At 42.8% G+C, this 25348-nt stretch overlaps 1 long non-coding RNA gene across 1 annotated transcript in view; it reads left to right on the plus strand.

Moving 5' to 3' along the window:
• The window catches only part of LOC129137322 (uncharacterized), a 323240-nt gene that overhangs the window by 94749 nt on the left and 203143 nt on the right, over positions 1-25348 (plus strand). The window contains exon 3 of the long non-coding RNA XR_010152318.1: positions 2439-2593. This is a non-coding gene — a long non-coding RNA (uncharacterized LOC129137322). The remainder of the gene's footprint in view (positions 1-2438; positions 2594-25348) is intronic.

Raw genomic sequence — 25348 nt, forward strand, 5'->3', positions numbered from 1 at the left:
CACGTTTCACAACCAGAATTTAGATGCATTGAACTCATTGGTTACTACCAATATTTAAAATTCCAAAGCTTCTGAGTATATTTGTGTTTTTCATGAATCAGAGTAGTATATTTAGTTAATACATATGTATCTAATTTTATTATGGACCAGGCAGGGTGCTAGGCATAGAAGATGCAATGGGGAAGGAGCAGTTTTTCCTGAATTTTCTATTGCCTTCTTATGTGGGACTGCAGGTCTGGGATTAACAGCCAGCCTTCTGAGAATGTGCATCATTGTGTGTTTGCAATAAGAGAGGAAAAGAAGAGAAGACTGTTGGTCCGGATGTTTTAAGAGCATCATATACCGAAGTAGTGACTTAGTGAGCTCCTGCAAGGTGAACCGTGTTAGAGAACGCCTGAACCTATCTCAGCACATGGCATCACCTTCCATCTAGTTCTGTGTCTCTCAAGTCTGTTGATATGTGATTAGAAGAATCCCCTGGGGAGCTTTAAAAATATGCCAGTGTTCAGGACTCTTCCCCCAGACCAGTGAACTCAGAATATAGAAATTGACCACATTATGGAATGTATTAAACACGCTTCCAGGTGATTCCAAAGTACTGATGCCTGGTTCCCATCCCTCATGGATTCTGATTTAACTTGTCTATGCATGACCTGATTTTAAAAGCTCTTCCAGTTATTCCAATCATCAGTTTGGTAACTATTGGACACAATGTGTGCTCCCTGCCCCACGAGTGTAACTTGGGAGCTTATTAGAAATGCAAATTCTCTGCCAGGCACGGTGGCTCACACCTGTAATCCCAGTACTTTGAGAGGCCAAGGCCGGTGGATCACTTGAGGTCAGAAGTCTGAGACCAGCCTGGCCAACATGGTGAAACCCCATCTCTACTAAAAATACAAAAATTAGCTGGGTGTGGTGGCATGCACCTGTAATCCCAGCTACTCAGGAGGCTGAGGCGGGAGAATCACTTGAATCTGGGAGACAGAGGTTGCAGTGAGCCAAGATGGCGCCACTGCACTCCAGGCAGGTCAACAGAGTGAGACTCTGTCTCAAAAAAAAAAAAAAAAAAAAAAAAAGAAATGCAAATTCTCAAGCCCCACTCAGACATATTGAATGGGAAATTCTGGGAGTAGGTCCCGCCCTTCCAACAACAGCAGAATACATGTTCTTTTCAAGTGCTCATGGAACACATACCAAGATAGAACATAACCTAAGCCGTAAAACAAACATCAACAAATTTGAAAGAATTGAAATAATACAGTGTGTTCTCCAACCAAGATGGAATCAAACTATTTTAGAAACCTACATAATGCTGAAATTCTAGCCAGTGCAATGAGGCAAGAAAGGGAAATAAACACAAGTTGGAAAGGAAGAAATAAAATGACCCCTCTTTTCAGATAGCATGATTGTCTACTTAGAAAATCTAAAGGAATCTACAAACTAACAACAACAACAACAACAACAAAAACCCACCCTTAGAACTAATAGATGAGTCAGTACGGTCACAGGATACAAGATATACACACAAAAATCAATTGTAATTCTATAAACTAGCAACAGACATGAAATTGAAACAATACAATTTATCATAAACCCCCAAAATAAAATACTTAGTGTAAATCTAACCAAACATGTACAGAACTTTTATGCTGAAAACTACACTATGTTGATGAGAAAGAAATCAAATAAAATTTAAATAGATGTAGAGATGTACCATGTTCATCAGTCGAAAGCCTCAATGTAGTAGACATCAATTCTCAAATTGACGGTTTCATTGCAGTTTCTACCAAAATCCCAGCAAGATATTTTGGAGATATAGACAGGATTATTCTAACATTTATATAGAAGGAGCTACAGCTGGGTGTGGTGGCTCACACCTGTAATCCCAGCACTTTGGGAGGCCGAGGCAGGTGGATCACCTGAGGTCAGGAGTTCAAGACCAGCCTGGCCAACTGGATGAAATCCCATCTCTACAAAAATACAAAAATTAGCCAGGCATGATGGCGGGTGCCTATAATCCCAGCTACTCGGGAGGCTGAGGCAGGAGAATCACTTGAACCTGGGAGGCAGAGGTTACAGTGAGCCGAGATCACACCACTGCACTCCAGCCTGGGTGACAGCATAACTCTGTCTCTCTTTCTCTCTCTGTCTCTCTCTCACACACACACACAAAAGAAAAAGAAAAGAAAAGAAAGGAAATACAATAGCTAAAACAAATTTGTAAAAGAAGAATAAATTGGGAGGAATCATGCTGTCTGATTTGAAGACTTACTACATAGCTACAATAAACAAGACTGTATAGTATTGGCTAAGTTAGGAAAGAAACAAAAAAATTATAATTTGTCACAGATATTTTATAAGATGAAATAAAAATAAATGTTTAGAAAATGAAACAAAAAACAAATGTATATAAAGCATTCTTTTTTTTTTATTGTCAGGCTTGGCAGACATAAAATTACTCTGTTGAAATCACTAAAAAATTTATAAATGCTTACTCTCAATCTGTGCATTTTGCTGTGGATTATGGACTGGCACCAGTTCCTGGAGCAACTTTGAGTAGCGCTGCCCTGGTTGGGGAATGTTTATTAAGCAGGTATGTAAAATACTGTTATTAATCACAGTAGGCTAGACCAGAGGTTCCCAAGGTGTGGAACACTGATCTCAGGGGGTCTCTAGGATTCTTTCAGGGGGTCTTCAAGGTCAAAAAGATTTCAAAGTAAAACTGGAACCATTTAATAATAAAACTGGCACTTAGGATGAATGAAGGCAGTGGTGGCAAACAGTATCAGTATTCACTATATTCTTACAGTGAATTTACATTTGAAAAGAATACCACTTTCACTTATAAAAGTCCTTGAGGTAGCAGTACAAATTATTAATTTTATTAAATCCTAAGCCTTGGGTACAAGTTCTTTTATTATTCTGTATGATGAAATGGGATGTACCCAGCACTGCTACTGCAAACCAAAGTGTGAAAAGCACTTATGCAGTTGAGTTGCAAGTCCAACATTACAGAGATTTTTCAAAATATAAAACAATGCCACTCTTCTTACTAAATTTTTGTTTTGGAAAATAAGGTTATATTTAATGACCTAGTTGCTTTTTAAAGTGCAACACCATTGTACTTGAAGGAATGACAGACAAACTATGGCTATTCTGACACAGATATTTGGCAGATATTTTCTTTAGAATGAATGAAAAGAGCCTATTTAAGGGAAGCAACTAGCAGGATGTATTTGTTGGAGAGACAAAGTTTATCTTCCAGGTGAAAATTAGAATTTTGAAAAACTTGTATCTGCCACTGTAAGCGTAATGGCTTCTCAAATTTTAGAGTCATTTCTGATGAAATCGGGCATGTTAATTGCTATGATTTTTAAATTTTGTATAATCAAATGCGTCAACATTTGGAAGAGTTTCATAACTCAGTGAACCAATATTTTCCAAATAACCAATGAACAATGTTGCGAAATCATGCAGAAAAAAGGTCCATCAGACTATAAGACAGACCAATGCATTGTAGTGTAGTGGAGTATGAAAGGTTCATTGATAGGATTTCGTATTTTACGTTGCAAATAACCTTTAAGAAAATAAGCACTTGTCAAAGTTTGTTGTAGTTTCAAAGAAAAATAGCCACAATCATCTGAAAACATTATTACAGTACTCTTCCTGTTTCATCCACACATCTGTGTGAGGCTGGATTTTCTTCATTTATTTCATCCCAAACAACATATCACAACAAACTGATTGTAGAAACAGAGGAGAGAATCCAGCTCTTTTCTATCAAGTCATATGTTAGAAAGATTTGCAAAAATTTGTAAAACGATACCTCTCTTCTCACTAAATTTTTTTGTTTTGAAACAAAACATTATTTTATTATTCATAAAGATATTTTATTTATAACGTGATGAGTTATTATTATTATTATTTTTAGAGACAGGGTCTCATTCTGTCACCCAGGCTGGAGTGCAGTGGTGCTATCATAGCTCACTGCAACCTCGAACTCCTGGACTCAAGAGATCCTCCTGCCTTGGCCTCCCAAAGTGCTGGGATTGCAGGCATGAATCACTGTGCCTGGCCAGTTATTATTATTATTATTATTATTATTTTTTGAGACGGAGTCTCACTGTGTCGCTCAGGCTGGAGTGCAGTGGCATGATCTCAGCTCACTGCAACCTCCGCCTCCCAGGTTCAAGCAATTCTCATGCCTCAGCCTCCCGAGTAGCTGGGACTACAGGTGCATGCCACCACGCCCGGCTAATTTTTGTATTTTTTAAGTAGAGATGGGGTTTCACCATATTGGCCAGACTAGTCTCAAACTCCTGACCTTGTGATTCCCCTGCCTCGGCCTCCCAAAGTGCTGGGATTACAGGTGTGAATCACCGCACCTGGCCCGTTATTATTAATTTTAAATAAACAGATAAATATTTTTAAATTTTCTGCTTTGATTTCTAATATGGTAAAATTTTCCAGTTATAACCCATACAGACAGGACTTCTTTAAGATTGTAAAGGGATCCTGAGGTCAAAGTTTGAGAACTACTGATCTAGACCATGCTGCTGTCCTCCAGGCCATGAGTTGCAGATGGCATAGCTAAAAACATGGAAGCGGCCTGGATCCCTGGGCTAGAGGAGGGCAACACAGAAGAGCCACCCAACTACGTTGGATTGTTATGTAGATGAGAAATCAGCCTTCATAAATTTTGAGGTTTGGGGTTTGCTTGCTATGTAGCATAGCCTGGCCTAGTCTGCCTAATACAGCTCTGTGGTTTTTTTTTTTTTTTTTTTTTTTTTTTTTTTTTGAGAAGGAGTCTCACTCTGTTGCCCAGGCTGGAGTGCAGTGGTGTGAGCTTGGCTCACTGCAACCTCCGCCTCCCAGGTTCAAGCAATTCTCCTGCCTCAGCCTCCTGAGTAGCTGGGACTACAGGTGCGTGCCACCATGCCCAGCTAATATTTTTGTATTTTTAGTAGAGATGGGGTTTCACTGTGTTAGTTAGGATGGTCTTGATCTCCTGGCCTTGTGATCCGCCCCCCTCAGCCTCCCAAAGTGCTGGGATTACAGGTGTGAGCCACCATCCATGGCCTATCTCTGTGTTTTAAGGGGATCATTCTGGCAGTAGTTTAAAGGGCTGGACTGGGATGGGGATGTGGATTCAAGGTGAGACTGAAAACAGGGAAATGAATTCGTAAGATTTTCCATTAGTCTAGTTCAGGGTCTGAACTGATGCTATGGTAGAGAGGTACAGCTAGGAAGGGAGAGGTTAGGATGTTTCCAAGACAGAATTACCTGCATTTGATTACCAGTCAGTGGGGCCGGGGCGGTAGGGGTAAGGGAGGAGACCACTCCTCATATTGTCTTATGACCAATTTCTGCCTCAAAGAAAAAGTAGGGGTTATATACCCAGTAATGGGATGGCTGGGTCAAATGGTATTTCTAGTTCTAGATCCCTGAGGAATTGCCACACTGACTTCCACAATGGTTGAACTAGTTTACAGTCCCACCAACAGTGTAAAGGTGTTCCTATTTCTCCACATCCTCTCCAGCACCTGTTGTTTCCTGACTTTTTAATGATTGCCATTCTAACTGGTGTGAGATGGTATCTCATTGTGATTTTGATTTGCATTTCTCTGATGGCCAGTGATGATGAGCATTTTTTCATGTTTTTTGGCTGCATAAATGTCTTCTTTTGAGAAGTGTCTGTTCATATACTTCGCCCACGTTTTGATGGGGTTGTTTGTTTTTTTCTTGTAAATTTGTTTGAGTTCATTGTAGATTCTGGATATGAGCCCTTTGTCAGATGAGCAGGTTGCAAAAATTTTCTCCCCTTCTGTAGGTTGCCTGTTCACTCTGGGTATATACCCAAAGAATTATAAATCGTGCTGCTATAAAGACACATGCACACGTATGTTTATTGTGGCACTATTCACAATAGCAAAGACTTGGAACCAACCCAAATGTCCAACAATGATAGACTGGATTAAGAAAATGTGGCACATATACACCATGGAATGCTATGCAGCCATAAAAAATGATGAGTTCATGTCCTTTGTAGGGACATGGATGAAGCTGGAAACCATCATTCTCAGCAGACTATCGCAAGGATAAAAAACCAAACACCGCATGTTCTCACTCATAGGTGGGAAATGAACAATGAGAACACATGGACACAGGAAGGGGAACATCACACACCGGGGACTGTTGTGGGGTGGGGGGCGGGGGGAGGGATAGCATTAGGAGATATACCTAATGCTAAATGACGAGTTAATGGGTGCAGCACACCAACATGGCACATGTATACCTATGTAACAAACCTACACGTTGTGCACATGCACCCTAAAACTTAAAGTATAATAATAATAATAAAAAAATTATATGAAATGGGAATAAAATATTATTTGCTAATTAATAAAAAAGAAAAAGTAGGGGTTAAAGAAAAGACAGAAGCGAAATCAGTAGTCAGACAGCCCGGCACCACACCCTGGGCCTGGTAGTTAAAGATTGACCCCTGACCTAACCGGTTATGTTATCTATAGATTCCAGACATTGTATGGAAAAGCACTGTGAAAATCCCTGTCCTGTTCTGTTCCATTCTGATTACCAGTGCATGCAACCCCCCGTCACGTACCCACTCCTTGCTCAATCGATCACAGCCCTCTCACGCAGACCCCCTTGGAGTTGTAAGCCCTTAAAAGGGACAGGAATTGCTCACTCGGGGAGCTCGGTTTTTGGAGACATGAGTCCACTGATGCTCCCAGCTGAATAAAGCCCTTTCCTTCCACAACTCGGTGTCTGAGGGGTTCTTGTCTGCAGCTCGTCCTGCTACAGGGGATTGACAGGGAGAAGTCTTCAGAAGTTGGATTTTGGTTTCTGGGGAAATGGAGAAGTGATTTACAAGATCAGCAAGTCAGTGTGCCTTGCAGAAATTTTGTGTGTTTTGAAGGGAAAGGGCAGGATGAGTTCTACTTTAAACATCTGAGTTTTAGTTGTGGCCCATCTGAGGCCTATTCAGACAGAGAATAACAATTAGTACTTATGTGACTATTACTATGTATGATACATGATGTTAGGCACCAATGATACTAACTCATTTATTAAGAATATATGAAGAAAATAATTTTTTTTTTCTCGCTCTGTCACCCAGGCTGGAGTGCAGAGGCGTGATCTCAACTCACTGCAACCTCTGCCTTCCAGTTTCAAGTGATTCCAGGTGTGAGCCACTGTGCCCGGCCCTTGAAGAAAGTATTCTTATTATCCCCACTTTATAGTCAGAGAAACAGACATTGTTACCCATCTGTTACCTACCGCAGTGCCTACATGACTTAGCTGAATTCATACTCAGTCTTAACTCTGCTTGTCTTTAGGAAACAGGCTGTCTGTGGTCAGAAGTTCTTCCTTAGGACTAAACTGGTCAAAGCTGGCAAAATCCAAAATGGCAGTAACTGGACCTCTGAAGAACCTCCAACTTCATTATCATCCAATTTCCATACCAAATGACACTCCCTCTGGCACCATACAGTTGACAATCACCATGACAATGACTGGAAAAGACCACAGAAGGAAAATCTCCTCCCCTTTTTAGAAAAAGCTTGGATATTCCTCCCCTTGCTTTTTATCCCCAACCCTTTCATTAATGATACCCCCTATTGGCCGGGCGCGGTGGCTCACACCTGTAATCCCAGCTCTTTTGGAGGCCAAGGCAGATGGATCACGAGGTCAGGAGTTGGATCCCAGCCTGACCAACACGGTGAAACCACGTCTTTACTAAAAATACAAAAATAAGCTGGGCGTGGTGGTGTGGGCCTGTAATCCCAGCTACTCAGGAGGCTGAGGCAAGATAATCTCTTGAACCCGGGAGGCAGCGGTTGCAGTAAGCTGAGGTCGCGCCAAGCTCCCACTTCTCCACTCCATGGCTATCAAAGAAAGCCTGCACTGCTTGATGCTCTCTTCTGGTTGCATTTTTTTTTTTTTTTGAGACTGAATTTTGTTCTTGTTACCCAGGCTGGAGTGCAATGGCGTGATCTTGGCTCACTGCAACATCTGCCTCCCAGGTTCAGGTGATTCTCCTGCCTCAGCCTCCCGAGTAGCTGGGATTACAGGTATTCACCACCACACTCAGCTAATTTTGTATTTTTAGTACAGATGGGGTTTTTGCCATGTTGGTCAGGCTGGTATTGATCTCCTGACCTCAGGTGATCCACCTGCCTCGGCCACCCAAAGTGCTGGGATTATAGGCGTGAGCCACTGTGCCTGGCCTCACTTCTGGTTTCATATATTGGCTTCATGACGTCAATCAGGAAAGAGCTCACCTTTTGATATAACTGGTATCCCTAGTAACAACATGGGAGTGTAGTGACTTCTCCGAAGATCACCCAGCTAGTGAGTAACAGACTCAGGATTGAGACCCAGGCACTTGAGTTCCAGAGTCCACGCTTCTAGTCACTGTGCTGTTTTATCTCTGGATGCTCAATAGCTGGTTAACAGTCTGAATCCAGGGTTCAAAGAGAGCTCTGGATTCTTCCAGGCATTACATTGTATATTTGTTAAATTCCACCAGAAAGTCCTTTATCTCCATAAGGAGAAGACTTTTCCCTCTGTTTGGCCACATTAGGAGCTGCAGGGTTGAGCAAAGTGTTCTGATCTGATGGTCTGTCTGAAGGTTGGCAGCTCCTCTCAGAATCCTCCACTTACAGCAGAGGATCCCACCTTTCACAAGCCTGGCTCAGCCAGCCAACACAAACAGGGAAATGAATGTGAAAAATAGTGGGTAGCCGTGAGGGCCTTCCAAACAACAGCAAGAATTCACCTTCTCTGGCTTCGAGACTGGATGAATGAGTAAAGTGCATTGCACCACTCACCTTGTATTCTATTTAAATGGTGCACTCTGGAGTTGCTTCATGTTGGCATACCTCATTGTCACCCACTTAGCATCAGTTTCCTGTTTTCCTGTGGACTGCTGTTTGAGTCACTGCATCAGTATTTGGCATCACTTTTTGTGTTAACTTGATCATAATAAGATCCTCCATTCTGTTCTTACCTCATTAAACAGGATTTGGAATCTTACCCAGTGTTTGGCATTGCCACTTTAATTTGGTGATGCTGGCATAGTGTAGGTGCCCGACTCAATATCTCAGAGGGGAAGAGGTGAGGAAGGAAAAAGAGATCTCAGATTGCAGGTGAGGCTTCTGCAGGAAGCTGGGAGGGAGTGGCCCTGATAGGCATTGCTTTCTTGGTTTATGGGACCTTAGATGGGAAATAAAAAGAATGCTCAAGCTCCCTCCAACCCTATCCTGAGAAACCTCTGTTATACCCAGGATGAAATCTGTAAGATATTAATATGTATTTCAAGATGTATGTCAGTGTCCTTGACTTATGGTTGAATTCAACCATAGATAGTGTAAATGGACAGATGTACAATTCCAGAACATCTCATTGAAATAAAAGCTTTATTTCTTTCAGGTTCAGATTCATATGTGTAGCATACTTCCTATGTTCCAGGCTCTCTTATGACAGTTTTTAAAAGTATTTATTTGTACAGTATTCCAGATGTTAACAGCCTGGGTGTTCCTAGGATCTTTGTTGTACTGGGGTCATCTTGGCCTTTAAAATTTATTTTTATTTTTAATTAATTTTTTAAATTGTTATGAATTTAGGGGTACAAGTGTAGTTACGTTACATGGATATATTGTGTAGTGGTAAAGTCTGGGATTTTACTGTACCCATCAACTATATACTGTACATCGTACCCGATAGGTAGTACCATAGTACCCTGTTCCCATCCACCTACCTTTTGGATTCCTCAATGTTTATTATTTCCATCTTTATGTTCCTGTGTGCCCATTGTTTAGCTCTGACTTATAAGTGAGAACATGCAGTATTTGACTTTCTGTTTCTAAGTTACTTCACTTAGGATAATGATCTCCAGTTCCATCCATATTGCTGCAAAACACATAATTTCATTCTTTTTTATGGCTGAGTAATATTCCATGGTCAGTAGATGATTGGCTTTAATCCAGTCATCTATTGATGAACACTTAGGTTGATTTCATGACTTTGCCATTGCTTATAGTGCTGCGATGAACATATGAGTGCAGATACCTTTTTGATTAAATGATTCCTTTTCCTTTGGGTAGATACCCAGTAGTGGCATTGCTGGGTCAAAGGGTAGCTCTATTTTTAGTTTTTTGAGAAATCTCCATACTGTTTTTCATAAAGGTTGCGCTAATTTACATTCCCACCAACAGTGTATATGTGTTTTCTTTTCTCTGCAGCCTCCTCAGCATCTCTTGTTCTTTGACATTTTAATAACAGCCATTTTGACTGGTGTAAGATGGTATCTCACGGTCGTTTTAATTTGCATTTCTTTGATGATTAGTGATGTTGAGCATTTTTTTCATATAATTTAAATAAAATTTGTGTTAGCTTTGTAAACATCAGAGTCCCAGGAGGAAAGAATGGCATACTCTATAGAGGTTAACTGGGAAACTCACACCTGGGTTTCTTGGCATTCCAAAAGTCTGCACATATGTTCTCTGTATGTAAAGCCTTCAATGAATGTTGGAAATGCCTTTTAGTATCTAGAGGAAGCATCCCAAGTTGTATAGGCTCAAGGACTAAGGAGCCAGTAGGAGTTGGTGAAGCACATGGAAATAGCACCAGCAGGGAGCTGTGACCAGCCTCAGGCACGAAGAAGAAGGGAAGGGAGAGACTAGCAGTGTTATTGGAAACTGAAACAGCTGTAGACATGGAAGAGGGCCAGCCAGCTAGGAGTGGTGGCAGTAGGTGGATTCAGGGCTCTATTGGGGGCCAGGACTAAATACCCCACCCTCTGAGCTCTTGCTGCTGCCTCCCATTGACTGCTCCTATCCAGCAGGCAGAGGGCGAGGGATGTCTGGTGATTCAATCTGTGGAGCTAATTATCCTCCTGGACACAGAACAGAGCTGTGAAGAGTGTGGAGTGGAACTAGGACACACTTCTACCTCATATGCAGTAGGAAATCCAATTTTTCAAGAGGTTCTTAGAGAACATAAAGCAGGAAAGGAGACCCAGAAGAAACTAGGTTATATGCCATCACAGACACCCCCTAAGATGTAGAGGGTGTCTGTGATGACATATAATCTAGTTAACCTAGCTTAAACTAATGAATATTTATTGCTGCCATGTAAGCAATAGTGAGGGGTCAGCTCCACATGGTCACTCAGGGACCCAGGCTAATGGTGCCCTATGTTCTTGTAGGTTCCAGAGGGAACATCAAGCCTTCTCAGTGCTGAAGATGGAAGGGAAGTGTGCATGCCCTTTCCACTGCTTTGTCCTGGAAGTGACAGACATCATCTCTATTCATATTTTATGGATCATCTCTTCTTTTCTTTTCTTTTTCGAGATGAAATCTCATTGTGTCACCCAGGCTGGAGTGCAGAGGCATAATTATAGCTCACTGTAGCCTTGGCCACCTGGGGTCAAGTGAGCCTCCTGCCTCAGCCTCCTGAGTAGCTGGAACTACAGGTGCACAGCGCCATGCCTGGCTATTAGGTTAATGCAAAAATAATCACGGTTTTTGTCATTGCTTTCAATCTACATTTACTTTTACTGTAATTGCTTTTGCACCAACCTATACTTTTTAATTTTTTTTGTAGAGACAGGGTCTCGCTATGTCACTCAGGCTGGTCTTAAACTCCTGGCTAGCTCTTATTTTTTAGCTTTGTTTCCCTGCCCTACTTGAAATCCTTTCCCCTCTCCTGGAATTTCTCCCCTCTCCCCACTAGCTGACGTAATGCTAAATTCCTGTTTATTTCTTTTTTTCCTTTTTTTTTTTTGAGATGGAGTCTCGCTCTGTCACCCAGGCTGGAGTGCAGTGGCACCATCTTGGCTCACTACAAGCTCCGCCTCCCACAGGTTCACGCCATTCTCCTGCCTCAGCCTCCCGAGTAGCTGGGACTACAGATGCCCGCCACCACGCCTGGCTAATTTTTTGTATTTTTAGTAGAGATGGGGTTTCACCATGTTAGCCAGGATGGTCTCGATCTCCTGACCTTGTGATCTGCCTGCCTCGGCCTCCCAAAGTGCTGGGATTACAGGCGTGAGCCACTGCGCCCAGACTTCTGTTTATTTCTTATACAAGCCAGTTAATTATCTGTTTTTTTCTTACCCTAGAGTAACCTGGCTTTGTTTAGAATGGCTCAGTTCATAAGCAAAAATATCTATTAAGTATATTCTCATGAAAGAATAGGTCAATTCACTTCTTGAGAGAACTCCTGAGGTTAGCTTAAAAAAAACACAAAACCTCATTTTTCCCCTGACTTACACTTTCTTTACTTAAAAATGGCTACATTAAGAGTTAGAGAGAAGCTCTAGGCTATTTACCTATGGCCACGTAGAATTCGACTCACATTTCTTGACTCTGTGTCCATAGCTCTTTCCTTTATCTGACACCATTTCTTTTCTATATTCTCTTCCTAGAAAAAAAAAAAAAAAAAAAAAACGCTCTTCCCTTAACACCATCTGCCTGGCTTTTCTTTAATCTTGTGCAGTTCAGCTCTGCATATCAAGAAGCCAACACCTTGGTAAGAATCACTAATTTTCAGAAGCTTTTATTTCAGTGACTCCAAAGATAATTGCTAAAAATAGGTGTATTCCCTGCAAGATGCCATTAAAATCAACTCGTTTTGTGGTCAGGCTTCCCAAAGGCACCAAGGCCGTGTTGAGAATGCAAGTGTTTTAGCAGCTGTGACAAATTTATCCCATGAACAGGCATGCAGTCAATAATTAGTTTTCAGAGGCAGCCTTTGGTACTCGGAGTTAGAAGCAGGTGGGTACACAGGCCTGGAGATGCCCAGGTAGACTTGGAATTTCCCAAGAGGGGAACGTGCATCATTTTTCAAAAATGCAGGAGTGGCATGGGGAAAAGAAGTTAGCTGGGAAACTCACACCTAGGTTTCTTGGCATTACAAAAGTCTGCAAATATATTCCCTGTATGTGAAGCCTTCCATTAATGTTGGGAATGAATGCCTTTTAGCATCTAGAGGAGGCATCCTGATTAGCACAGGCTCAAGGTCTAAAAGAAACTAGAAGCAGGTTACAAGTGGGTACAGTTCTTAATTTCTGTAGTCCCCACTTAGGTCCGTAGAGGGAGGTAGTTCTGCTAATGCTTCTGTTTTCTTCGCAGTGTGGGGAGGAAGTTTATGCATTTGGGCAAGGCATGGCTTACTTCCTCATTGGGTGATCCAGAGGCAACTGTTACACTTTTCCCTCTCCCTCTGTCTGTGGTCATCCTTCCTCCACCTCTCCCTCTCTTCCTCCCTTCCTGTCTTTCTCTCTGCTTCTTTGTATCTGCCGTCCTTCCTCTTGTGGACCGATCTGCTCCCAGGTACAACGAGGATTGGCATTTCCTTCTTCTTGTAGAGACCAGGCAGACTCTTCTGTGTTTGCCTTTTCACACACTCTTCTGTGTTTACAGCTTTTCAACCTGTAACTGGGTGGGGAAATCTGGGTCATGCTGGTCTCAAAGTCTAGATTTGTAAGGGGAGCCATGCGATGCTCTCCAATTGAGCTTCATAAGGAAAACTAATTCTGCAGTTGATCCTCCTCTGGCTCTTTGAATGTTTCCCTCAGATAGGTTAGAATCCACAGCAGGAGGAAAGGGCATGACTAATGTCCCTGAATTTTCTGCACACGGATGGCTGGCTGGGAACTCTGAAAAGTTCTACATGAGGACTAGCCCTTGAAGACTAAGGACGATGTAGGGAAACACATTTCTTATTATATCACAATGTCACAGAGATATTTATATTTTTCTTGGGGTCAACAGGGGTTCATTCTCTCAGTGATCGGGGGTGAAGCCAGGTTGGGAAAGCAAGGGAAATTTGCCTCAACACAGGCTATTGCATGCAGTGGATGCACTTTTTAAATTTAAATTTATGGCTTTTTGCTAAGATCCATGGTTTAAAAAAAAAAAAAAAAAAGAGTATAGGCTGGGCGTGGTGGCTCATGTCTGCAATCCCAGCACTTTGGGAGGCCAAGGTGGGTGGATTGCCTTGAGCTCAGGAGTTTGAGACCATCCTGGCCAACATGGTGAAATCCCATCTCTACTAAAAATACAAAAATTATAATCCCAGCACTTTGGGAAGCCAAGGCGGGTGGATCATGAAGTCAGGAGATCGAGACCATCCTGGCTAACACGGTGAAACCTCGTCTCTACTAAAAATGCAAAAAAATTAGCCGGGCGTGGTGGTGGGCACCTGTTGTCTCAGCTACTTGGGAGGCTGAGGCAGAAGAATGGTGTGAACCTTGGGGGCGGAGCTTGCAGTGAGCCGAGGTTGCGCCACTGCACTCCAGCCTGGGCGACAGAGCAAGACTCTGTCTCAAAAAAAAAAAAAAAAAAAAAAAAAAAAATTAGCTGGGCATTGTGGCATGCACCTGTAGTTCTAGCTACTCAGGAGGCTGAGGCAGGAGAATTGCTTGAACCGGGAGGTGGAGGTTGCAGTGAGCTGAGATCGTGCCACTGCACTCCAGCCTGGCAAAAGAGTGAGACTCTGTCTCAAAAAAAAAAAAAAATTAATTTTTATCTATTTATCTTCTTTACATATATATTTTTGAGACAGGGTCTTGCCCTGTCACCCAGGCTGGAGTGCAGTAGTGCAATTATGGCTCACTGCAGCCACCTAATTTTTAAATTTTTTGTAGAGATAGAGTCTCACTACGTCGCCCAGGCTGCTCTCAAACCCCTGGCCTCAAGTGATCCTCCCCCCTCAGCCTCCCATATAGCTAAGATTAGAGGTGCATACTCTTTTTTTTTTTTTTTTTTTAAATTTCAACTTTTTTTTTAAGACTCAGGGTGTATGTGCAGCTTTGTTGGGTATATTGCGTAATGCTGAAGTTTGGGCTATAAATGATCTTTTCACCCAGGTAGTGAGCATAGCACCCAATAGGTAGTTTTTCAACCCTTGCCCCATGAGTCCTTTCTCCCTCTGTTAGTCCCCAGTGTGTGTCACTCCCATCTTTATGTCCATGTATACCCAATGTTTAGCTTCCACTTATAAATGAGAACATGCAGTATTTGGTTTTCTATTCCTGCATTAATTCACTTAGCATAATGGCCTCCAGCAGCATCCATGTTACTGCAAATGATATTGATAGAAGCAGGAGGCAGATAAGGGAGGGCCCCGGGAGAATCTCTGACCCGCCCTACAAGTGTTTACATCAGATGCTTATGTGCAGATGAGCGAACTTGCTCAGGGCTTTCTGTGGACGTGCCCACCATGGACTGGGGGCCTGCCTGCACACTGGGAGAATGGGGTGGAGCCACTGGGGATTTGCGCCTTATGCAGGAGGGAGGAGCCTGGCCTCTTCAGCTCCTGTGTGTGGTGGCCATTTAATCTGTGAGGTGGGAGCCTGTTGGCAGGACCTCTTCTTTTTTTCACTGGGAGATTTTTTAAAATAAATTCCACTCTTGACCAGGTGCAGTGGCTCACACCTATAATCCCAGCACTTTGGGAGGCCGAGGCGGGTGGATCACCTGAGGTCAGGAGTTTGAGATCAGCCTGCCCAACATGGTGAAACCTCGTCTCTACTAAAAAATACAAAAAAAATTAGCTGGGCATGGTGGTGGGTACCTGTAATCCCAGCTACTTGGGAGGCTGAAGCAGGATAATTGCTTGAGCCCGGAAAGTGGAGGTTGCAGTGAGCCAAGATCGCGCCATTGCACTCCAACCTGGGCAACAAGAGCAAAACTCCATCTCCAAAAAAAAAAAAAAAAATAATGAATAAAATAAAATAAAAATAACTTCCACTCTCCTCACCTTTCAGAGAAAGGTTCTCTTTCAGAGAATGTGTCTGTGTGCCTAATGTTTCCTGGTTGTGTGACAAGAACCCAGATTTTAGCTGAACTAAGGAGCAAAAGATCCTGCATCAATAAGACTTCAATCTTTTTTTATGGCTGTGTAGTATTCCATGGTGTAAATGTACCACATTTTCTTTATCCAACCCATTGTTGGTAGGCACCTAGGTTGATTCCATGTCCTCGCTATTGTGAATAGTGCTGCAACGAACATACAAGTGCAGTTATCTTTTTGGTAGAATGATTTATTTTCCTTTGGGTATATACCTAGTAGTGTGACTGCTTGGTTGAGTGGTAGTTCTATTTTTAGTTCTTTGAGAAATCTCCAGACTGGTTTCTACATTGGTTGAACTAATTTACATTCCCACCAACAGTGTATGAGCGTTCCCTTTTCTCTGCAGTCTGGCTAGCATCTGTTATTCAAAATACTCTTTAGTGACTGCTACATCTTCCCTGCCTCATAATCACCACCCTGTTACTACACTTCTGGGGATTACTTACCAAATAACATCCCTGTAGCCAAGTCCTAGACACTGCTTTTGGGGAAACCAAAATTAAGATACTAGAAGACCTCTTGGGTGTCAAATGTTTGGAGCACTAAACATTGGTAAGTGGAAATCCAATTTATTTCTTTCTCACCTTATCTAGCTTCTCATCCAGAATTAAGGGAGTATGAGTGTCAAGTTCTGATCAAGTTAAGAAAATAGGTATTAAAAGAGATTTTAATGGTACATTGAGTATAGCTTGAGGAATTAAAAAGTAGGAAAGGCATGATTTGGGGCAAAAGTATATGACAGAGGTCATCACTTTTATTTGAATTCTGTAGCAAGTGCTAGCAATAGTAGTGGTGGAACTTTGCCAACCACAGGAATTATTAAAAATTTTAAATCTTTGTCAGTTATATGAGGTTGAAAATAATGGTAGCATATTTGCTGTTTTCATTCATGTTTCTTTAATTATAGTTGGCAGAGAGCATTTTTTCCTTATATTTACTAATCACTTATTTTTTCTGTAACCTATTCTACAAATTACTTAACAAATCATTTTGATGGTAGATATTTAGATCAAGTCTCCTTTTCAACTATTTTAAGAACTGCTACAATATGCATGGGGAAAAAATCCAATCTTCCTCATAACTGGGGTACTGCAAATTGAAAGAACAATATCATTTTTGTATACCTTTTTGTCATAAACATTGAAATGTTTGGTAATACCCTATGTATACAGTTTTTGCGGGAAAATTGGCACTAAGATTGACAGTGTAAATTGGTACACTGTTTTGAAGGGCACTCGAGCAATTTCTATCAAAATTTAAAATATGCGCATCCATTATTTCAGCATTTCAAGAGAATTTGTCCTGCAAATATGCTTACATGAAGTTGCAAATATTACGCTTTATTTGGTGTGTGTGTGTGTGTGTGTGTACGCGCGCATGTGCGTGTGTGCGTGCATGCATGCTAGTCTATGCATGAAGAGTAGATTAGCCAAGAAGGAGAATTAATCAAGGCTGCTGACTGACTCCTTCCTGAATTTAATCCTGAGGATGATGCAGAAGAGAGGTAGAGGCTCATGCATCCTAGAACCTAACTAAAATGATGGAAGTTGTTTGGAGAGGGAGCAAGTGGTTGATTGTCAGTGTGAAAGAGATAGAGAGGCCCAGGTGCCACAGATGGTAGATAGGCAGGGTGAGTTGAACCCTCTCTTTGCTACTTAAGCCTAATGTGAGTCTGAGGCAGTTGGAGCAATAGCAAGGCAGGGCGGGAGTGCTGTGGAAGTGGTGAGCTTGTAGCTGAGTCCAAAGCTCATACTGCTTGCTGCATGACAAGCAATCAGTTGAGAGACAAGGTGTTGGGGCAAGGGAGGCGGCTTTATTTCCGAGAGTCAGCAAGCTGAGAAGATGTTGGACTGGTGTCCTAAAAAAGCTTCTTAAACTAACATGAATTTTGGGCTCCTTTTATGTGAGGGGAAGGGAAAAGAGGAGCGTGGTTGAGATCAAAAGATGACTGCTGACCACAGGTATCTGGGTGGCATTGGTCAGGTCACAATGCTCCTATAAAACATTTCTTTTTCTTTCTTTTTTTTTTTTTTTAGACAGAGTTTTGCTCTTGTCACCCAGGCTGGAGTGCAATGGCACGATCTCAGCTCACTACAACCTCCGCCTCCCAGGTTCAAGCAATTCTCCTGCCTCAACCTCCCAAGTAGCTGGGATTACAGGCGTCTGCCACCATGCCCAGCTAATTTTTGTACTTTTAGTAGAGACAGGGTTTCACCATGTTGGCCAGGCTGGTCTCAAACTCCTGACCTCAGGTGATCCACCCGGCTCAGGCTCCCAAAGTGCTGGGATTACAGGCGTGAGCTACTACGCCTGGCCAACTCCTATAAATCTTTAGTATAACATTGATACTTGTGTGTGCACCCTCCTTATCTCCTCGAGGGCTAGTTTTGGGAAGGGACTATGATCATCCTTGCTTTAAGGTTAAACTATAAACTAAATTCCTTCCATAGTTAGCTTGGCCTACATGCAGAGATAAGCACAAGCAGTTAACCTAAAAGATAACACCGTGGGGGTACGAGGTTAGGAGAAAAATGGAGTTAGTCATGCGAGGCCTCTTTTTCGCTGCTACAAGCTGATGCCGAGATCTGCAGGTTTGGCCCCTAGATAGTCCTGAAACCACCATTGTGAAACTATAACTGAGAAAATTATTACAGTGAAAGAGATCTGACCTAACCAATTCCATCTTGTTTCTAAACTCCAAGCTGTCCTTCTTCATTCCTGGGAACTTTGGGAGGAATTTAGTTTATAGTTTAACTTTGAAACAAAGATGATAACAGCCCTTTCCCAAAATAAACCCCCTTCCTCCCTGAGGACTGGACTGCCTTTGCAGACTAACAAATTAGCCACAAAATTAGAAATTATGGTTTAGGAGTCATGCAGCTGGAGGGTGCAAGATTCTGACCCTGCTCAAGTTGCTCCTGGGGATGGCATCACTATTGTCAAATCTAAGATCAGTGCTTGAGATCTTTTGCAGGCCCTGCACTTGATGCATCATCTGGCACCACCCACATTGAAAAACTGGCTCATCTGATCTTGTGGACCCCTCCCAGGAACTGACTCAGTGCTAGAGGACAGCTTAGACTCCCTGTGACTTCATCTCCTACCCAACCAATCAGCACTCTTGGCTCACTGGCCCCTGCCCACCAAATTATCCTTAAAAACTCTGATTCCCAAATTCTTCGGGAGACTGATTTGATTAATAATGAAACTCTGGTCTCCCTTACAGGTGGCTCTGCGTAAATTACTCTTTCTCTGTTGCAATTCCTCTGTCTTGATAAATCTGTCTAGGCAGCGGGCAAAGTGAACCCTTTGGGCGGTTACAGTCCCAACAGAGGACGGTATCCCAAGGAGAACAGCACTGCCTGCAGCTTAGGAACTGGTCCATTTCCGGGGCTGGACACGGTGGCTCATGCCTGTAATCCCAGCACTTTGGGAGACCAAGGAGGGTGAATCACCTGAGGCCAGGAGTTCAAGACCAGCCTGGCCAACATGGTGAAACCCTGTCTCTACTAAAAATACAAAAAATTAGCCAGGCGTGGTGGTGCACACCTGCAATCCCAGCTACTCAGGAGGCTGATGCAGGAGAATCGCTTGAACCTGGCAGGCGGATGTTGCAGTGAGCTGAGACCGCGCCATTGCACTCTAACCCGGACAACACTGCGACACTCTGTCTCAAAATAAATAAATAAATAAATAAATAATTAAAAAATAAATAAAGAAAAAATAAAAATTCTAAGCTCCTCCACCTCCCATCCCCAACTGACTGAACAGACCCTCTCTGTGCCAAGGAGATTCCAGAGAAACCTGAAAAATGGAATTCCTGGCCATGACCCGAAGGGAGGTCAGATGTCTCCCCCTTTTGGAGTTTAGGCACAATTGACCCACATTAACGGTAAAATAGAGATCATAAGACTGACAAAACAGACTCTGTGTGGCAGTAAGACACCACATTCCAATCTGACTCTGGTATAGCGTCACATGACAGATAGCAGGCCCTGAAGGAAATAAAAATATTTTACCCCAAATTATATTTTTTGATATATTTTGAAATGGCCCTGCAAAGCCATCTTTTGAGGGGGAAATATGCATCTCTAGAGCATCTCCTTTAATGCAGCCAGGCCTTTCATGGATCTGGGAGAGATTAACTAAGAGTGTGACATCTTTTAAGGTCTGAAAAGAAACACTTACCATCTATTCTCTCTGAAGGCTGCTTCCAATGAGGCTTCATCTACATAATAAGAACCTTGGTCTCCACAACCTGCCTTAACTCAGGCTTCGTTCTACAGACTTCAAGTCTTCAGAAAAAGCTTAACTCTTTCAACTAATTGCCAATCAGAAAATCTTTGAATCCACTTATGACCTGTGAGCTCTCCCAAACCCCCGCTTTGAGATGTCCTGTCTCTTTAGGCTGAACCAATGTGCACCTTCCATGTATCAATTTATAATTTCGCCTACAATTCCTATCTTCCTAAAATGTATAAAACCAACTTGTAACTTAATCACCTTGTCTTACCAGTTGAAGGTGTCCAGGTTCTTGGTGTCTTGAACAAAGAATTGGACAAAATGCACAAACAAAGCAAGGAAAGAATGAAGAAACAAAAGCAGAGATTTATTGAAAATGAAAGTATACTCCACAGTGTAGGAGCTGGCCCAGGCATAGGGTCTCAAGAGCCCCATTACAGAATTTTCTGGGGTTTAAATATCCTGTAGAGGTTTCTATTGGTTACTTGGTGTATGCCCTCTGTAAATAAAGAGGATGAAGTAAAGTTACAAAGTCATTTACTCATTGTACGCCCTATGTAAATGAAGAAGATATTTTCTGTCATAGCTGAAGTGTTTCCATTTGATTTAGTTCTAGGAAATCAGCATGAATCTGCCTTATGTTCCCTGCCTCCAGATCCTATTCTCTCTCTCTTTCTTTTTTTTTTTTTTTTGAGATGGAGTTTTGCACTTGTTGCCCAGGCTGGATTGCAATGGTGTGACCTTGGCTCACTGCAACCTTCACCTCCTGGGTTCAAGTGATTCTCCTGCCTCAACCTCCTGAGTAGCTGGGATTACAGGCATGTGCCATCACGCCTGGCTAATTTTTTTTTGTATTTTTAGTAGAGACGAGGTTTCACCATGTTGGTCAGGCTGGTCACCAACTCCTAACCTCAGGTGATCTGTCTCAGACCCTATTCTCTTGCCTCAGGACACGTTTTCCCAGGACCTCTTGAGACTGTTCTCAGGGCCACAGTCACTCACATAGGCTTGGAATAAGTGCCTAATTTACAGAGTCTGATTTCTTTCATCAACAGTACTGAAGCGCATTCTGGTGAGGGAGACAATAAGCAAGTAAACAAAATAACAACACAACAACAACAAACAAAACTTACATACTAATAAATACAATGAAGATAATAGCATGTGGTAGAGAGCAATGTGTGGGTGGAACAGGGATGCTTTATGTAGGGCAGGGGTGTCAGCATGAGACTTTCTGAGGAGATGATGGTTGAATCAAGATCTGAATGATAACTAGGAGTCAGCTCTGTGAAGATCTGGTGGGAATAAGGCAGGAGAATAGGGTCTGGAGACAGGGAACTTAAGGCCAATTTGTGCTAACTTTCTAAAACAGAAAACACCAACGTCTGGGGGCAGGAAATCAAAGGCCAATTAATAACTACTTCCTAAAGCTACATCAAAAGGGGAAACTCCATTTCCCCACCCCGAGTAGCAAAGGATCAAAGGCTACTTTCCCTACAGCTCTCCGCCTTCTGCCAGGTCTCAGATGGAAAGGGAGAATGTCTTGGATTGGCCTTGGGCCAAGCAGGGACCATCCCTTCATCTATAGGGCACCAATTCACCTCAGCTTTTAATTAGCCACAGACCAAATCCTTCATCCAGATAAGGGGTAGCTGATAAGAAACTACAATGGAATACTTAAAGACCAGAACACTTTGTAACCCGGCCCTTGAGCTGCTTGCTTGGGCCCACTCCCACCCTGTGGGGTGCTTTCTCAGTTTAATAAATTCCTGCTTTCGCTGCTTCCTTCCTGCATTTTATTCCTCTGCTACTTTTGTAGGATTTTGTTCAATATTTTGTTCAAAACGCCAAGGACTTGGACAACTCATAGTCAAGACCCTCCACCGGTAACAGGAACACATTCCAGGTAGAAGGAGAAGCATCTGCAAATGCTCTGAGGCAAGAATGACACATTCTTCTACCTTCTCTTCTGTTTTTTCCTCATTTCTAGTAAATTACTTTTTAATTTTTAAAATTTTTATTATTATTATTTTGTGAGATAGCGTCTTGCTCTGTCACCCAGACTAGAGTGCAATGGCATAATCTCGGCTCACTGAAACTTCCACCTCCTGGGTTCAAGTGATTCTACTGCCTCAGCCTCCCAAGTACCTGGGATTACAGGTGCACACCACCACACCCGGCTAATTTTTGTATTTATGGTAGAGATGGGGTTTCACCAAGGTGGTCAGGCGGGTCTCGAACTCCTGACCTCAGGGTGACCCGCCCACCTCGACCTTCCAAAGTGTTGGGATTACAGGCATGAGCCACTGGATCCAACCTTTAGTAAATTATTGAATAAATGTCTACACTGTAGCAACAATGTCCTCACAATCTTAATCCCCTGTGACCCAGTTTCTGCTCCTACAGCTTGGCTGAAACTGTTCTCCTGATGGCCACCAATGTTGTTAGCAGTGGCCAATCTGCATGGGTCGGCAGCAACCTCAGTTCTTGCCTCCTCAGAAGAAAGAATTTAACTGAAGGGCATAAAGCAGAAGGAGAGATGGAGGCAAGTTTTAGAGCAGGAGTGAAAATTTATTTGTCAATTTTTATTTTTTATGTTTTTTTATTTTTTTTGATGAAGTTTTGCTCTTATCGCCCAGGCTGGAGTGCAATGGTGCAATCTTGGCTCAATGCAACCTCCACCTCCTGGGTTCAAGCAGTTCTCCTGCCTCAGCCTCCCGAGTAGCTGGAATTACAAGTGCCCACCACCACTCCCAGATAATTTTTGTATTTTTAGTAGAGATTGGGTTTCACCATGTTGACCAATCTAGTCTCGAACTCCTGACTTCAGGTGATCCACCTGCCTTGGCCTCCCAAAGTGTTGGGATTACAGGTGTGAGCCACCGCACCTGGCCTGAAAATGAATTACAAAGCTTTAGAGCAGGAATGAAAGGAGGTAAAGTACACTTGGAAGAGGGCCAAGCAGGTGACTGGAGAGAGTCAAGGGTGCACTTTGACTTTTGACTTGGGGTTTTATACATTGGCATTTTTCTGAGTTGCTACTTCTCCAGTGATTCTTCCCTCATGGTGGGCTCTCTGCATACATGGTGGCCTGCCAGTGTTTGGGAGGGGACCACCGTGTGCAGCGTGTTAACTGGAGTTGTACACATGCTCACTTGAGGCATTATTCTCTTACCAGCCTGTTGTCCCTAGGAGGTCATATACTAGTTAAACTCTGCCATTTTGCCTCTTAGTGTGCATGCTTGAGCACACTCACCCAACTCCTGAGATCTTATCAGGAAGCTGCTGATCACCAATTTCAGTTTTTTTTCTAGCTATAGGGAGACTGCCTTTCCCTGGCACTGGCTGCAACCAATTATTATTGACCATCACCTGATGGTTGCCTGACATTCCTTGTTCGGGGGGTGGTGGGACAGGGGGAGCCCTCTCCTGCCCTGCTCATGCCTGATGAGCTACCTATTGTAATAATGTCTTTCTAGGTGTGACAGTGACCTGAGAATAAGGAAAAAGAAACAGAATGTTAGACCCTGAGTCCTTTTGTCCAGTAGTTGGACATCAGTAGCTCAGCCTCATTCTGTGAGACAGTAGATCTTTACCAGGGTAGGGAGTATAGGAGAAGCCTTTATAAGACATGAAAGCCCCCTTAGACTCCTGTAAGCTGTATTGGGTGTCCATCTTTGTGTTTCTCTAGTCTCTGGCCATAGCTGTTCTCTCTTGCTGTTACCTGTATGGAATGTTCTTTCTCTTTGATCTTTACTAGGCTGCCCATTTATCATTATTTAAACTGTGATAGATGGAATTATAGATTCAATCTATCTGTGATAGATTGGCCCCACATTCTCCCTTGTTTTTTTTTTGTTATTTTGTTTTTGTTTTTGTTTTTTGTGTTGTTTTTGAGATGGAATCTCACTCTGTCACCCTGGCTGGAGTGCAGTGGTGCAATCCCGGCTCACTGCAACCTCCACCTCTTAGGTTCAAGTGACTGTCCTTCCTTAGCCTCCTGAGTAGCTGGTGTTACAGGCATCCACCAACACACATGGCTTATTTTTGTATTTTGAGTAGAGTTGGGGTTTTGTCATGTTGCCCAGGCTGGTCTTGAACTCCTGGTGTCAAGCAATCCACCCATCTTGGCCTCCAACAGTGCTGGGATTCCAGGCATGAGCACCCACACCCGGCCTCTCCTGTGTAATAGTATCATGCATCCATTTGTCATGGCCTCATGGTGGGTAGCATCTACTTTCCTGTCTCTTGGCTGTTACTTTGGCTACTGGGATATTAGTAGACATGATGCAAGCAGAGGCTTGGGATGCGCTAGGTGGGCTGGACTTCATGCATTCCTGTCATTACTGTAGGATGGAAATGCTCCAGGAGTCCAACCCATCCCCCAAAAAGGGGAGACAGTGCAGCATACATGAACCCAACCCAGCCTGGATCAGCGAAACCCCAGTGAACCAACAGATGTGTGAGCAAGAAATTCACATAAGTTTGACATAAATATAACTTAATACATATGAATTGAATAAATAAATATTGCATATACTGCAATTGTTTATAGGCTTGTCTGTGAGCTCTTTGGGGTTGGGGGTAGGAACATTGCTGCATAATAGGGGCCATCAATGGTCCAGGTAAGCAGTAGGCACTCTGAATACTTTTTGGAGGAGGTCTGAGTCTTCTTCAGGAATCTCTCTAGCAGCCTCAGCTTCCATTTGTTGGCTATTCACGCAGGAGTCAAGGCAGACTTCTGCTAAATTTTCATGGATTTCAGAGTTTGGTCTCATGAGTCCTGATTTTATGGCCCTTTTCTTATTGACATGAATTCTTACGTGCATTCTCCGCTTTGAGTGATCTTCAAGGCTAGACATTCTCCCAAGCCACTAGGTATCCAGGACATGCTGCAGAATGATCTGAAGGTGTGCGTGGTGATGAGGGGTGATTTGATGTCTGCTCATCATGGAGGAGGAGATGGACAGATACATTCCCACGTGTCATCAGTGACAATAGAGATGCTACCTGATTTACAGGTCTCCTAGGGCACTCCCATTGTGCATTAAAATGTCTATGTTGGAGTGTACTTTGTCTGAGTGTCTTGGCTCTGGCCTTGGGGATTTAAAAGAGAAATTCACTCACATTGGCTTTGTTGGCCAGACAAAGCTCTGGGTGATAATTCTAAAGTAAGATGTCTGTGTAGAGAATGCTAAGATCTATCTGCATGAGGTGGAAATTG

The sequence above is a fragment of the Pan troglodytes genome, chromosome 18, assembly GCF_028858775.2.
Source record: "Pan troglodytes isolate AG18354 chromosome 18, NHGRI_mPanTro3-v2.0_pri, whole genome shotgun sequence".
Lineage (NCBI taxonomy): Eukaryota > Metazoa > Chordata > Mammalia > Primates > Hominidae > Pan > Pan troglodytes.